The sequence below is a fragment of the Rousettus aegyptiacus genome, unplaced genomic scaffold, assembly GCF_014176215.1.
Source record: "Rousettus aegyptiacus isolate mRouAeg1 unplaced genomic scaffold, mRouAeg1.p scaffold_m13_p_3, whole genome shotgun sequence".
Lineage (NCBI taxonomy): Eukaryota > Metazoa > Chordata > Mammalia > Chiroptera > Pteropodidae > Rousettus > Rousettus aegyptiacus.
In genome coordinates, this window is record NW_023416306.1 from 100,693,014 (window position 1) to 100,708,939 (window position 15,926).

The 15,926-nt window shown below is 37.6% G+C and overlaps 1 protein-coding gene and 1 pseudogene across 3 annotated transcripts in view; one reads left to right on the plus strand and one right to left on the minus strand.

Annotated features, from left to right (window-relative positions):
* The window catches only part of PRKD1 (protein kinase D1), a 272,127-nt gene that overhangs the window by 78,004 nt on the left and 178,197 nt on the right, over positions 1–15,926 (plus strand). The gene's annotated exons all lie outside the window — the stretch shown is intronic.
* Positions 5,686–5,785, minus strand: LOC118601097 (annotated as a pseudogene).

Sequence of the window (15,926 nt, forward strand, 5' to 3'; positions counted from 1 at the left end):
GAATTGTGTGGTATGGTGTTTCTGTTTGTTGTTGTTTGTCATCTGTTCTGCCATCTCAGCTAAACTCATGAATTGAGAAGCAGCCTGGGCTTATTTCCACAACAGTCAGACCTTACTGTGCATTTACGCTTGCTTACAATATGCTTCTCTTTTCTTTCCAAGCGTGGTCATCTTTCATTTTCACACCATAGGGTGCTCTGCACAGCCACCTTACACAGTGCAGTCACATTGACACAGGCAGCGAGATAAAAAGGGTTACTGTCAAATGCCATTTTTAAAAATTTTAATTTGTTTTTCTCTCATCATTGTTTACGATAACCTCCTAGAAACTTGAAAATAGCATTTACTTCCCTGCTGTTTTTGTCATTTGTGTTTGGAAGTCAATTTTTTTTTTTTTTCTCAAAGAGAAATAGTTTACGTTGCTTTTAACTGAGGAGGAAAAAAACTTCAAAGCTATGTACTTTTATTTTCCTCTGTAATCAAGATGCTTTCTTTTTTTTCTTTGAGTGGATTTTTGGTGGAGTTTATAAGAAGAATTAGGGAAGCAGTGGCCAAGAAAGACAGAGTAAGGCAATTATTATGAGTGTGGACTACATAGTCTTACTGCCTGGGTTCAGATCTTGACCTAATCAGTTTACTAGCCTAGTGGTCTCAGGCAATTTACTCTCTCTGTCTCTGTCTGTTTTCTACATTCTCATTTTTAAAATGGGGACAATATACCAGTACCTGCTCTTAAAATTGTTATGAGGATTTATTGAATTAACATTTATAAAATGTTTAAAATGTGCATAGAATATAGTAAATGGTATGCTTGTTAAATAAAATAAATATCTTTTCTTCCCCAACCTTCCCACACTCATCCCTTTCCCTTGTAATATGACTTAGTAGAGATCAGAATTCACAGCACTTTTGAGAATCCTTAGAGAAGAAGGGGGCCCTTGATTGAAGGAAGAACTGTAGAACATTTTTTAAGTTTAATCTTTCAAAAGTCAACATGTGTTAATTTGCTACTCATTCTTGTGCTTTGGCTTGGTGGAGAGAATGCATTATTAAACGGCTAAATACGTTTATTTACTCCTGAACTTCTCCTTACTCAGAGAATGTCTTTATTTTGATTTAGAGCCGATCCATAGTTCTTGTGAGGAACATCTATTTTAGTTTAAAATTTCAAAGATGTCAGGTATGTAAACTTAAAAGAAAACATATTTTCAAAGATGGTCCTAAGAAATATATTTTTATTCTTAAAGCAAAAATAACAACCAAAAAAAAAAAACCCTAGTATAAAAAGTGTAGTATGTAAATGTATATTTAGAAAAATTAGTTGTAAACCTTTAGACTGTAATACGTTTTTTAAAAATTGAAATATATTTAAAATTAATCATTTTTAAAGCCTGGTATGTCACTGGTAGCTTATTTTATACTATAAGCAGTAATAAAGGAAACATGGTATCTTGGACTGCCAGGAATTTGGGGACATTTCAACATGTGAAGACCATTTTTAGTAAAATAAGGCTACCTGGAATAAATACTATATTGAGGGCATAATATCTGGATGACAACTATTTTAGTTCAGGCTGCTATAACAAATTACCACAGACTGGGTAGATTAAACAACAAACACTTATTTCTCACAGTTCTAGAGGCTGGGAAATTCAAAATCAAGGTGTTAACAGATCTGGTGTCTGGTGAGAGCCCTCATCCTGGTTTGCCAATGGCCGTCTTCTTGCTGTGTCCTGACGTGTCAAGGAGAGCAAACTCTCTGTGTCTCTTCTTATAAGGGCACTAATCCCAACACGAGGGCTCCACCTTCATGACATAATTACCTCCCACAGGCCCTACCCTCACATGGTGGATTCAAGTTTTAACGTATGAATTTCAGGGAACACAAACATTCAGTCCATAGCAACAACATTTATACTCCATTGAAATATAAAACTGTCAGCAAAGCTCAAGATGCTCTAAAACCAATATCTTCACACAAGGCAAGGTCAGAGTTAATACAAACTTCTGAAGATTATTAATGATGTGGCTAAAGGTATATATTTAATAGAAAAAGAAATCACTTATGGACAGATAATCAAAAGAAGTTCATGTGTTCAACAGTGAATGATGAGAACTTAAAAAGCAAATAGCTCTCCAGATTATTTAAATGTTGTGTTCATGGGTAACAGTTTTTCTATTAATTATGTTATGAATTTCCTAACAATAGATTTAAGTAACAATCAAACATATTTTTAAAAAAAGTGAAAAGGACCTCCACGCTACCACTCTTCTGTTGTTGTTCCTTAATGTGTATCGCATAGTTTGTTCTGTTTGTCAGTGGTGGCAGCTCTGTGAGCCTGGCCTTTCCTCCGTGCCGATTTTTATAAACTTCTGATAAAAACCTTTTAAAGAGGAGTTTTGATTAACTACTGGCACAACTGTGTTCTGTTTATTATTCCCTTTGCTTACACCTACATTGAAGGTAGCATTTTAAGCTAACGAAGAAATGAGTATTGTTCATGTATAGGAAACAGGTGCTACATTTAAACTGATAGACATAAGAGCTATTAAAGTTTGTGTAGTTTACCTGGAAGTAGAAATGAGATCTGGAGTTATGCTGTCTGAGTAGCACAATTGGAAATGTTTAGTGGACTGTGAGTCCACGTAAAGACCTTTGAAGTACATACATTCTTAATGGTCTCCTGGGAACAACCTTGAGAGGAGGAGACATGCTCTACTTTCCAGACAGGTGGATGTTACATGAAGCATTAGGCTGAATTCTTAGTGACTGTTCCATTACATAGTTCTATAAATCATCCAGGCTCTGTAATTAGGTACCACTTGGATTAATGGTTAGATTGTTATCAGTAAATTTCTACCCCATTTTCTGTTTTCTCTTTTCATATTCAGACCTGCATTTGTGCCAAAGGCTTGCATTTTGCACTTAGATTTTCCTTTACTGCCATGTTTAACATCTTGCTCTCAACAATTTCCTTCTAGGGACATTTTGAATGTGAATGTCTGGAATAAAGAGATGAGATATGCTGGAAGGATATAAATCATGAGACTCTGTGGTATTCGTGTTAATATGATTTACTACTGGGTTAGAAAAAAATAGCTAGTTACCATATATTTAATTTATCTTAAATAATTTAGATATTTCTAATGGTATAGTTTCGCTTTGTCATGATTAATTATTTAATGTTATGGCAGTTTGCAGTCAACTGATAATTTTTCTTTGGTGATTAAAAGGCCGTTTGATGTACCTTTTAAAGTAGCTTGTTAATTTTAAAGATAGAGAGAAACCTCACATAGAACTGGGAACAAGAGCAGGAAAGTTGGAGCCACGACTGAATTGAATGACGCATTTCAGAAAACTAGTTTTTGAGAATCAGTGCAAACACTTTGTGCTGCTCATCTATGTTAAACCACGCGTTTATCATCTTCTTTGGGTTGGTATTTATTTAAATAATAAGCCATCCTTTGCACTGTTCATATAGTGATGCAAGTCAAGCAATTCAAGTTGGCTCTTACCCGTATTTTGCTTAGCCATTAAAAATTTTGCATGTAGTTAATTCAATTTCGTGAAACATAATTAATATAGTTTCGAGTGCTAAGGAATCAATGAGAGAATAGAACAGAGTCAGGGTTTTTGTGGCGAGTAGATTACAACGCTGCATCTGTGTTGGTGCCAGCAGTGGAGGCAGCAGGGATTCACTGAGACGGGCTCCCCGCCAGCCTGGGATCCGAGTCTGTGCCGAGTGGAGAGCGGGGCTTTGAATGTACCTCTGAGAAAGGATATTCAAAGCAGGTGTGTGGACTGTAGTTGGGACACATGCAGACATCAGAGGTGAACTATTAAGAACTTGAAGGCCCTGGAGGGGGCGAGGAAAAGGCCAGTTCCTCACTACGCTGGCACAGTCAGGAGCCTGGGAACCTGTAGGAACTTGAGACTGCCAGAACCAAACTAGGGCACCATGAGTGTGGGGACGTTGATAATCAGCCAACGCTGCTCTCCGGCCTCTGGAGATTCTTAAGTGCTTTTTGTTAGACTTCCAGGCTCAAGCTTGGCTAGATGAACACTCAGTAATTTGCCACACCTGGCAAATCCTGACATAGAGTTGTTGGCATATCCACATCTGACTGGTGCTGACAGTGATTAATTATGTAGTGGGGCAGCACTATACAGTCAAGTGAGGTCGTGAACAAAGTGATGTTTTATTTGTGGTTCCTCCCCTTCCACTTTGATATTTTAACTCTAAAATGAAGCCGAAAGGGAATTTTGCTAGTAAAGAGAAAAAAGGCAGGTTGGAGAGAGGCCTTTACAATCCATTCATTAATTCAGCCTTTCATTCAACAAATATTTTTTGAATGCCTTAGTATATAATTACCCAAAGTAAATGAATATTCATTCATCTTTGAAATTCAAATTCCATTTTACTAATGAACAGCTCAGTGTTTTACCCAGAGGTAGAGTTAGCAGTGGCAAAATTAATTTGGATCCCAAACTTTTTTCTTTGTTTAATCAGTTTTTCAGGTCTCTGCAGAGTCTGGGCTGGAGCCTAACAAAGGTGTGTTTACCTTGGCTACGAGCATTGTCTGACAGCAAGAAATGGTAATTGGATGCGTAATTTTTATTGAGTTGGTGCTAAGGATTTGAGGGGTCAGAGTGGGGAGTAGGCTGCCTTGGTTGATAGAAATCGCAAAAGTCTATTAAGTACTTCCTGCCTGTTGGGTTCTGTGGTGTGTTTCTCTTCTGTTGCCTTATTTAATGTAGTCAGAGAAGAATTAGATGCCCTTTGAGCAGTCTCCCTCTCTGAGGCCCTACAGAGGTGGCTGCACCCTTTCCTCTAGGACTGTGACAAAATCAATCCTCTTTAGGCATTTGCTCACACACGTAGTCCTAAAAGCAACATAGAATTCTCTCATCTGCTCAGTTCCTTGGGAACTCAGCCTGGAGAATTCAGATTTTTCCCTTTTATACTTTTGGTATTTCAGCATCTGACAGAAAAGATGTTTCATTGTTCTTATATAAAAATTAACTCTACCAGCAGCATATATGTACTTTCAGTTGTAAGTGGTACACAAGACAACTTTTTAGATGCAAGAACTTAACATTTTAAAGTTGATTTTGTGCTATTCCATACACATTTCTCCCCCTTTTTGTGAATATGCTTTTGCCTAGACCACTTGGGTTCCCAGAGTATTTTTATAGTTTCTAGATTGTGTATTTTCATTTTATCTTAAGTAAATAAGAGAGGTTTCAACAACAAATATAGCCGAACACATTCTCCTAATAAAATACTGTGTGGTTAACATGCTCATTGCAGATGTTGCATTTGAGCTAGTTATTTAAAGGATTACTCCTTTATCTCATATCGAAATCAAATTAAATGCAATTTAATGTACTAAATATATCCAGGTATAGGTAGTTTTGGTAATGATTGCCCCGTATGCTGTATTTTGTTTCCTTAGTAGGCTTGGATCTTTTTTTGAGTTGAGATAATTATACACTTATAAGAAATGATATGGAGAAATCCCTTGTACAGTTTACCTGATTTCTCCCAGTGGTAACATTTTGCTAAACTATACATAGTATCATAACTAGGATGCTGACATTGATATAGTCCAACTTTCTTTAGTTCCACTTGTATTTCCCCAGTTTTGTATGTGTATGTCTATTTGTATTTAGTTCTATAAAATAAAAATACAGAACACGTATGAATTCACGTGTTGTCTTTGTGCAGGGGTCATGCTAATGTCTGTTCTCCAATTTTAGAGTATATGCTTCAGAAGTGAGCATAGGCCTTGGGTTCTTATGTGAATTAGGGCTGGCTTCAAGAGCCTTGACCAGAACATTCATTTGGAAGTTAATGCTCTGACTTTGCTGTCTTGAAACCCTTAGTTTTATGTTTGAATTTGTGTTTTGTGAGTGAAGTCTGCTGGGATAACGGACCCTGCTCTGGGACTGAAAGCCTTGGCTCAGGTGACTGCCTCTTCGGGATGGGTTCCTTTCCGCTCTCTGCTGCTCACTCCCCAGCCTCCTACGAACCTAAGAACCTAGCCTCTTCCTCTCTGCTCCTGCCTCACGACTGCTACTGCCTTCAGTCTCTGCAGAGGAGGGTCAGGTTCTGGAGGAAGAGCCCAGGAGATTTTAGGAGAGATCATTGATGCAGCCATCTCTGTGTTAGAGCATCACAGCAGTGCCTCAGAAGAGTGAATCTTTCACTCGAGCCAATCTAGGTACCTAAGATCCTTGTGTAGAGATTGCAGCACTCCTCGGGGCCTGTGGGTTGGGGAGTGATGGGCCTGTGAGGAGGGCGATGACTTGACTTTCCCTCCTCAAGTGGGAGTGCAGAGTGTTGGTTGGTCTGTGGCTGCGGGTGGGGGGCGGGGAACTCAGCATCGAGTGGGTGGGCAATGTGTGTGCATGCACGTGGGGTGTTATCCCAGAAGGTCATCATTCTTCAGGTATCCCTGTGCCTGAGGAATTGCAGCATTGGATAGCAAATAAACAACACCAGGTTGAAATAGCAGAATAAGGGGAAAATCTTGATACTTTAGTACCTTTAATGGAACTTTTCCTCTGCCTTTTGAACAGGGGCCCTGCATTTTCGTCTTGCATGGGGGCCTGCAAATTATGTAGCCCATTCTGATAGGCATGGTGTTATCTTCAGCAATCATTTACTATACACAGTGCCCACTTGTTTTCACTGCATCATCCTATATTTGTTTCAAATTTCAGTGACATAATAAGAAGATATTCAGTGAGACTGTGTGGGGACTAGAGCAGCACAAAACCCATAATGATATAAATATGTGGTGGAAAATTACAATAAAACCCTTGCATCTTCCACTTTAATTTTGCCTCAAGGAAATGGCAAGATGCCCAGCTGGCAATAACCAGTTCCAATAAGCTGCCAAAACTGCTAGGTGCTGAAATATATAGTTTGTTTCTCTTCCCCATTTTGTTGCTTGACTGTAGGTTTTGAGGTTGGTGTTTCAAAGCCAGAGCAGGTGCCTGCCACCTGGAAGCATTTTCTTAAGTGCCTTGCTAATAGCAACACAATGAGAACTATTGGAAGTGTATTTTAAAATAACGCCGAAGCTGCTTTACATGTGTATACATGTCTAGTGAATACAATCATAAGTAGGCCTAAAATGTTTTCATCTGGAATTCAAAGGGATACGATTTGTGTCTTGGAACAATGAAAGATTTTATAAAAAGGAACGTGCTGATGGAAAACATTGAGATAAAATTAAAACATTTGAAAAGTTTGTAAATGTAGGTTGAAGTACTAGCATACAAAATTGGATTGCCTTAGAACCCTACAAATAGAGGTGTCCCGGTAAATAACAGGCAGTAGTGCTAGTGGAGGTGAGGTGATGATGAAGAGTAAGTACGTTGTTACGAGGCATTTCATTCTTGGAGGCTGAAGGACTTCTTTCATTTGAAAAAAGTACTTTCATTTTGGTACTTGTAAATACATTCACACAGCAGATCATTTTAGGATGGTGAAAGGTGGTTCCTTGTCTCCGGTTAAGGATTTTCTTTTCCCTAAGCTAGTGCCCGAATTTTCCATGAGCATCTCTGCATGTATATTGCATCCGGGATCAGTGAATGTCAGAAGTTTCCGAGGTCAGTTTTTGTTTTAATGTTTGTTGGAACAATCTGAACTGTTTCCTAGTGCTCATCTAACCAAACATCTGCTTTGTTTATAGTTCTGCCTGACCTGAAGTATACTTTGAGTAATGTGCTGGCTATTTTCTAGTTCAGACTACATAATTCTGACTGGGTCCACTCAGCGTATTTCTTCTTCAAGTGATTTGAAGGTCAGGCAAAGAGGGTTCATTGAAATCCAGGATTACTAAGAAAATATTTTTATCATTAGATTCACATCCTAAGCTCTTTCTCCTAAACCTATTGCTAGGTACTCGAATAAGAGCAAAAAAACCAAAACACAAAAAAACCCTGATTTAATTGTCTTCCCATCTCCCCACTCACTCTCAACAAGTTGCTAATTAGAAGCAAAATGTCCAAACAATCCTGTAGGAAGAAGAAAGAGACCCAGCAGGGGGCCCGGATAATCTGTAAATTAGATAATTAGTATAAGAATAATCATGACTATGTGGTCTATGAGTGTTATTTTAGTGTGTTTGGTAGAAGTAAACTGTTTATGTCCTCCTGTGGTTGGTGAGACCTGCAACTTGACTTGCTTTCCTCTCCCGGGTGTTTACTGCCAAGCTTCTTGGTCTTCATCGCATCTGTGTCTGATGCGATGATGCCTACCTCCATTGCCATAGTACACTTGCCTAAATCTATTTTTTTCTCCAAACTTTACTTTCATTTCGAATTTTTCCCTTCTTTAGCTTGTTTTCATTTTTCTCTTTTGTCCTAACTTTTAAGTTGTCTTTTCTCCTCTCCATTGCATATTTTCCCCTTCCTTGGCAACTTACAAGTACTTATATCACCTTGTGGTGATTCACACTTCCCATCAACACTGGAAAGTGCTCATGTTTCAGAGATCAGAGCTTGTACTCAGGAGGCAGCCTGCCAGGGGTTGAGTCCTGGCTCCACTACTCACCAGCTTTGTGACCTTGGGCAAATTACTTAACATCTCTTTCCTTCCTTTTCCACATCTGTAAAATGGTAATGATAATATAGTTTCTACATCATAGAGTTGCTATGAAGATTAAATGAATTAATCCATGTCAACTGTTTAGATGAATGCCTGGCACATCGTAAGTACTTAACAAATGTTTGCCATCGTCATCACTTAATTTTGTTTAGCTCAGTTATGTGACCTGTTAGCATCTTATTTTTTTTGGCAACATCTACTAATATCCTAGATTACTGGAGTTCCTTGGGATACATTTGGAAAATGCTACTCTTCAAGATGTGTTTAGTATTGCCATTTTTCTCAGTTATTTTCCAAATAGGTCAGTTTGAGGTGGAAGACCTAGAAGTATAATCCCTCTTATGGTCATCTCTCTCTTTTGTAAGCATCCCTTTGCCAATGTGCGTGCCTTTTGCTCTTTCTTCTGATCAATCAGTAATGTATTTTGACATCTTGCTACCTCAGGTGTTGTCTGTTGACCAGCAGCATGGGCATCACCTGGGAGCTTGTAGAAATGCAGATGTCAGGCCATACCCCAAACCAACTGAATCGGAGTCTACAGTTTAACAAGCTCCCCAGGTGATTCTTAAGCACATTAATGTTTGAGGAGCAGTGTGCTAACATTTCTGGGTCTAGAGCACCAAAATTCTGCTCTAGGGAAATAAGAAGAAACCAACCTGAATTCTATTTTACAACACACAATATTGACTACTTCCACAAGTATAGCACTTTTAAGCCCTGTGAGATTTCCTGGAAAACCTACATTGGCATTCTCTTGGGTGTAATTGTTATCGATTAATGTCATGATTAAAAGTGTTGCTTAGGTCTACTGGGAGCTTTAGCTCATTGAAAGAAAAAAGAAACATCTCATTGATCTGAAGCCCTCAGTCAGTCAGTCTTACCTGTTCAGAAACACTTTGGATAAATAGCAATAATCTTAGCAGTGAGAGATTTGTCTCAAGGGATAATCTTTCCAACAATGACTTGCATTGATTAAGTTCATTGCTTTTTAACTGTTCACTTTGTTGCTGTGGCAACTCTTAAAAATTAGGATGCATTTTCCTAGTCGGGATTATGTATGGGAGAGGGGGTGGGAAGGAAGCATAAAGAAGCACATGGTTTAGTACTGGTAAGGTACTTGCTGAGAGTCTAGTTCTCTTATTTTCTAAATATTGCTCTGTTGAAACAAGGTTCTGCAAAGGGGAGGCAATGGACATATTTATGGGGTAGACAGCATAAAAGCCATAGAAGGGTCAGGCTAGTATTATGTCATTATGTTCTTGGTGTCTCTTGTCAGCTGTCAGGGAAGGACCAAAAGTGCTAGATTATTAGCTGGAGAACTTTTCTTTTTGAATGGTTTACTTTAGTAAACTTTATACGATAGCGTCGTTAGGTTGTTGCCTTACATTTTGCATATGTCTGTATGGGGGTGGAACATGTGGAAAATCTTTAGCTTGCTGTGGTTGTGAAAAGTGAAGACAGTTTACTAGATTGGATTTTGATTTATGAACCACTAAATAGAGTGTATTAATTCATTTACATCACTCAGCTACCATGCATTTTTTATAATTGTACCATAATTATTAATTAAAAAATAGAATTTACTTGACTTTCTGTAACATTTACTGCCTCTCCATAAAGAGAGAGAACAGAAATGTAAGACCAGTATCACTTATCTTTCATACTTTGCCTCACTAAAGTGACTTTTCTAAAATGTAATTCGGATCATGTCTCTCCCTCACCTAAAATTCCCTGGTGCCTTCCATCTGCCCTTGGATGGAGCGTGACTCATCAAGACAGAGCTTCTGACCATTCCCTACACATACCTGGAGTTCTGGCTGTGGAGAGGTACTTGGCATTTTTCTGAACACTTGATCTCTCAAACCCTTGGACTTCTGACTCTCCAGGTCCCTTTACCTGGATTAGGCTACAGCCCCTAACCTGCTCCCTTCCTTGCCCCGTGGCATAGCTTCAAGACTCAATGCAATGGCATCGCCCCTGTGACACCTTCCCTAATTCCACAGGTTGTTCGCCCTGTGTGGTCATACCTCTGCTCTGGCATTTATCTTATTGTATTAGTTAGGGTTCTCCAGAGAAACAGAATAAGTAGGGTGTGTGTGTATTTAAATAAGTTTATTTCATAGAATTGGCTTATGCAATTGTAGGGGTTGGAGAGTCTGTAATCCGTAGAACAGACTGTCAGGCTGGAAATTCTCAGGCGGGAACTGGTACTGCAGTCTGCAGACAGGATCTCGTCTTCCTCAGGGAAACCTCCATTTTGCTCTTAAGGTCTTTTGACTCATTGGACAAGGCCCATTCAGATCATTGAGGGTGATCTGTTTACTTAAAGTCAACTGATTGTAGATAATAACCACATCCACAAAACACCTTTCCAGCAACATTTATATTAGTATTTGATCAAATAACTAGGTATTGTAGTCCAGCAAGGTTGACCCATAAAACTATCCATCACACGTGGCATACAGTGATCATTTATGCACCTGTGTTTTCACCTGAGGGCTGAGAGCTCTCTCAGTCATAAACAAGCATGACCTTAAGTAGTTTAGATATTATTATATAGATTGCTTAAATTATAAAATAAAAAATTATATTTCTGCCATTTAAATGTATTTGTTTTTAAAAACTTGCGAGTTAGTTTGCTCATGATTTCTAATGAAGTTCTCCATTGATACTTAGCTAATACTTTTTAACTGAAGAAACAGAAGAAGCAGTATATTTATTAACAATAATTTTTACATTATATATTGGTAAACATTCACTATGTGCCTTATTGAATTATCAAACTTGCAAAATACAAGTCTAAAACAAAAGCGATCTGTGGAAAATTGAGATTCAGTTTCTCTTAAAAATAAAAGATTGGTAGCATATATAAATATATGCTATTTTGTTTTCACTCAGAAAAATCTCCACTATGTATACTATTAAGTACAATTACTCAATTATATTTAGTGTCAGTGTTTTTTCCTATGTTGTGACACCACTGAAAAGGCAGTGCTTTTATTTTGATCTTATCTTTAGATTACAGATTTTTGAAAATATAGCTCAAAACTCTTTCCTCTCATGAAAACTTCCAGGGTTAATTAGTATATTTTGATGTTTCTTCTACTTAATACTTGTGTATGTGTTCACATTTGCTTTTTAAATTAAACTTATTGATATGCCATTTTATAACTTTTAAATGTTTTACATGAATGGTTTAAGTCTGTTGATATCACTGACCTCTGTATCTGGGTTCATTATTCAAGCCCAAATTCAAATTGTCTTACCTAATTTCTGTCTTTTTTGCTACCCTGTATATGCTTTTTTTCCATGGCATGTGTTTTTTCCTTAATGGAACTATCGTACTCTAAATTACTAACCATAGAGGACACAACAACCCTTTCAGGTCTCTAACCTTACCTTCCTTGTCCAATTAAATACTCAGTGAATCCCAATGATTGTCCTTGCCTTAGGGTGTCACCTTCACGTTCTGTTTTTATTCCAACCACCATCTTTCCAGCTTGGATTGTTATGACAGTCTCCGTAGACTGTTGCAGTAAACTTCGCAGGCCAGTTACTCCCTCATCAAAAATATCTACTGTCTATTAACAAGTTAATTATGCTAATACATAGTTACAATTTTAATATTCACCAGCTCAAAAAAAAAAAAAAACTTGATTGCTTCTAATTGCTAGTAAAATCAAAAACGTTTTCCAGTCTGGTCTCTTAAAGTCCTCCAAATGGCCAGTTTACCTTCACAGTCTTCTTGGTCAGTCTTCCTATTTGTGGACATCAAAATTGGGCTGTTTATTCTCATGAATATATACATTGTGTTTTTCTAATTTTTAACCTTAGCTATGCTTTTCTCTCCATCTGGAATGGTCTATTCTGCTCTTATGCCTTATCCTCTATTGTTTTTTGAAGCCTCTGGGTCCTTTAAACCTTCAGCATATGATGAGGAGGGCAGTCATGCGCTGCCTGTCAGGCTGGACTATCACTAAGTTCATTGAGGTGCAGTTTCTGGTTCTCAGAATTTAAGCTCCAAAATTTTTATTTATTCCTTCTAGCCAGAGTTACTATAATTCCTAGAAAACAAGCCCCTACTAATAAAACACACACACAAAATCTCTCTATGAACTAGAATGGCTATTTACCAACTCCCAGCAAATGGTGTGCTGTTGTGCGGTATTGCCGCTCCATAGCAAGATACTTGTGGAGCAGAGCGAGTAACTGGAAAGTTGCTAAATTGGCCCAGAATTGAAAAATAAGAAATTGGTTGGTCTTGGAGGATGTTATGTCTCGGCTATGGGAAAACCTTATTGCTTTACTGAGTCACCTGATAAGGTTCTTTTCCTTGGATAATTTGATACAAACATTGGTGGATCCTCTAGTTCTAATCTCTTATCCATCAGCCCAACTGACTGAATTACAGTTCTCCTTTACATTTTCCATTCCCATAGTATCGTTATAAAGATGTTGCTTTGTTACCTTGTTTTAAATTTAGAACACTAAATCATCATCAATTAATTTGTAAGCTAATGCAGGTCTACAAAACCACATTTATATCCATCTACTGTGGTTTCTTGGAATGGCTTATATGTTATCTGTTTGATTTTGACCCTTTAGAGAAACAGAATGTGTCTTTCGTTTGAACTTACACCAGAATTCTGAAATTGCTTTAAGTATTAGATGCATTCACTTCTGTATCTCATTCTTAATATGTTTGTATTATGGGTATTTGCAAACTGGCTTTAGACTTGTCAGGTCTAAATTGCTTGAGAGCAGAGACTATTTTTATTCTCATTTTTTTTTTCTGTAGTCTCAAGTACAATGACTTGTTCTTTCTGTAGTCTCAAGTACAGTGAACTTTGACATTCATTCCTTCATTTACTTGTGTATTCATTTATTTTTTTCTTCCATCTTTCCTCTCTCCCACTTTCCCTTCCTTCCTCCTTTACACTGTTTCTTCCTTACTTTCTTGCTTCCACACACATTTATGAGACCCTTATTACGTGCCAGGAATATATTAAAAGGCATAGGTCCTGATAACATAGTACTACCATTGACTGCCCTAAGCTCTTTGTCAGGTCCAAGGTCCATACAATACCAGCAAAAGTTAAGTGTTAATACACTTTTTTTGGGGGGGAGGGGAGCATGCAAATAAGCATACGGAGATTCTGGACAGGGGTGGGGGGAAATGAAACAACACACAGTTAGTGATACAGCTGGGATTTAAGCCCCGGACTGTTGCCTCAATTTATTCTTTTTCCCTATTGTTTATTGGTGTTCATTGGAGGCAACTTTATGGTTTAGGTTACTGTGATGATTAGTTATATGTACCTACTTGGCTAGGTATAGTGTCCAGTTCTTGGTGAAATACTGAATACTGCTGTGAAGGCATTTTGTAGTTGTGGTTTATATCTGTAATCATTTGGCTTTAAACTAATAATGTGGGTAGGCCTCATCCAGTCAGTTGAAGGCCTTAAGAGCAAAAACTGAGAAGTTTTGCCTCAAGACTTATGTATCAACTTCTGCCTGAGTTTCTAGGTTGCCTGTTTGTCCTATAATTTTGGACTTGTAAGCCTCCACAATTTGAGAACTGTGTGTGTGTGTGTGTGTGTGTATGTGTGTGTGTGCGTGCACGCGCGCACATATGTATACACACAGTGTGCACACATATACGTACAATTGGGTTGTTTCTCTGGAAACAAAGATTGATTGGCTGATTGATAACAATTAACAATTAAATAGACAAAAGTATTAGGCAAAATAATATTTATTGCATTACCTTAAATTCCCAAATTAAAACCATGTTTTAAACTTAAAATCTATGTGGGATATTTTAATAGGGAGGATTGATACCAGTGGTTTTATCCTGGTACCAGGTAGGGAGTGAGTGTGGAAAGGGAAGGAAAGGGGTGATGGATGGATTGGATTGTTACCCTAAGCAACTGAACTAGAGGGCTGAAAGAATCTAAAGATATTCATGTGAAATATTTATAAAATTGCTAAAGACCCTTTTTCCACCCCAAGAAAATCCAGCAACAACAACAGCACGAACAAACCCTGTTTTTGTTTTGTTTTGTTTTGTTTTCTTTTCTTTTCTTTTCTGTTCTGTTCTGTTCTGTTCTGTTCTCCTACCTGAAGTAGGCATCTGTTTATTGTGTTCACAGTTTTACATTTGGGTTTTATGAGGTAGAGCAAGTCAAATATTTTCCTGAAACATGGTCTTTCCAAATGAGAAGACATTCAAAAGGAAAAAGAGTAATGATTTTAGGAATTGGGACTACAGTAGAAAAATAGTCTTATTTTTAGACCCAGAATTATCACGGTTAATCCATAGAAGGTAAGTTTTTTGTTTGTTTGCTGTAAGTCAGAGATGGCATGCTAATAAACCCCCAAATCTAAAATAACAGATTTTTTACTGAATAAGAATGGACAAAATCTAGGAACAAAGTTTTAAACTAATGGTGATGCTATGCTTTACTGAGTGATACCTCTTCTTAGGATGGTATCACAATCGAATTGACTGGAAATACACGGTCGGCACTTGTTATGTTCTACAAAGTCGCTTTGAACACTGAATTAGCAAATACTAAATCGTTGCTCTTAGGGGAAATAAAATACACAGGGTTGGTTCCTGTGAACTTCTGGTCACATTTTTGTTGAGTGATCAGTACATAATCTGTGTTTCTGTTTAAGGATACCTCGTTTAATATACTCATGGCCAATAATACTGTAACTTATGCCTGAATGAAGCTTATCTAATCCACATATTTTCTTCAAAACGCTCATTGCAGCCATCTTACACTTAGGAATACTAGATAGCACATCAGTACTATGCTTGGGACCATTTTAAATGGTAAAATCACCAATGAGAACACAAAATGCAAAACAATGTGATATTAAAATAGAAAATTACACTCGTTTACAGAACATCAGCTGGAGATATGCATGTTGGGTGACTCAGAAATTTTGCCACTCTGAGTGACCTTGAAATGTCTGTGAATGACCCTAAAAGCACTGTGAGTATTGATTTTGGTGTTACAAATACATTTTAGCCAGTAGACAAATTTGCAAATATAGAATCTGCAAATAATGAGAACCTACTCCAAAATAATTGGGATTTTCTGGAAGATACAATTATTTGTAGTTAAATAGCATTCTGCAAAGCCAGTTGATAAGAGAATACAGTGCTTCCAGAGAAAGTTATTTGGCTTCTAGACATTTTATGTTCATTTGCAAGATTCTTTAATAAACGTTTTTAGTTCTTGCTACTGCAGCCTTTTAGGAAAAGTAAATAAGTGCCATAAAATAACAAAACTC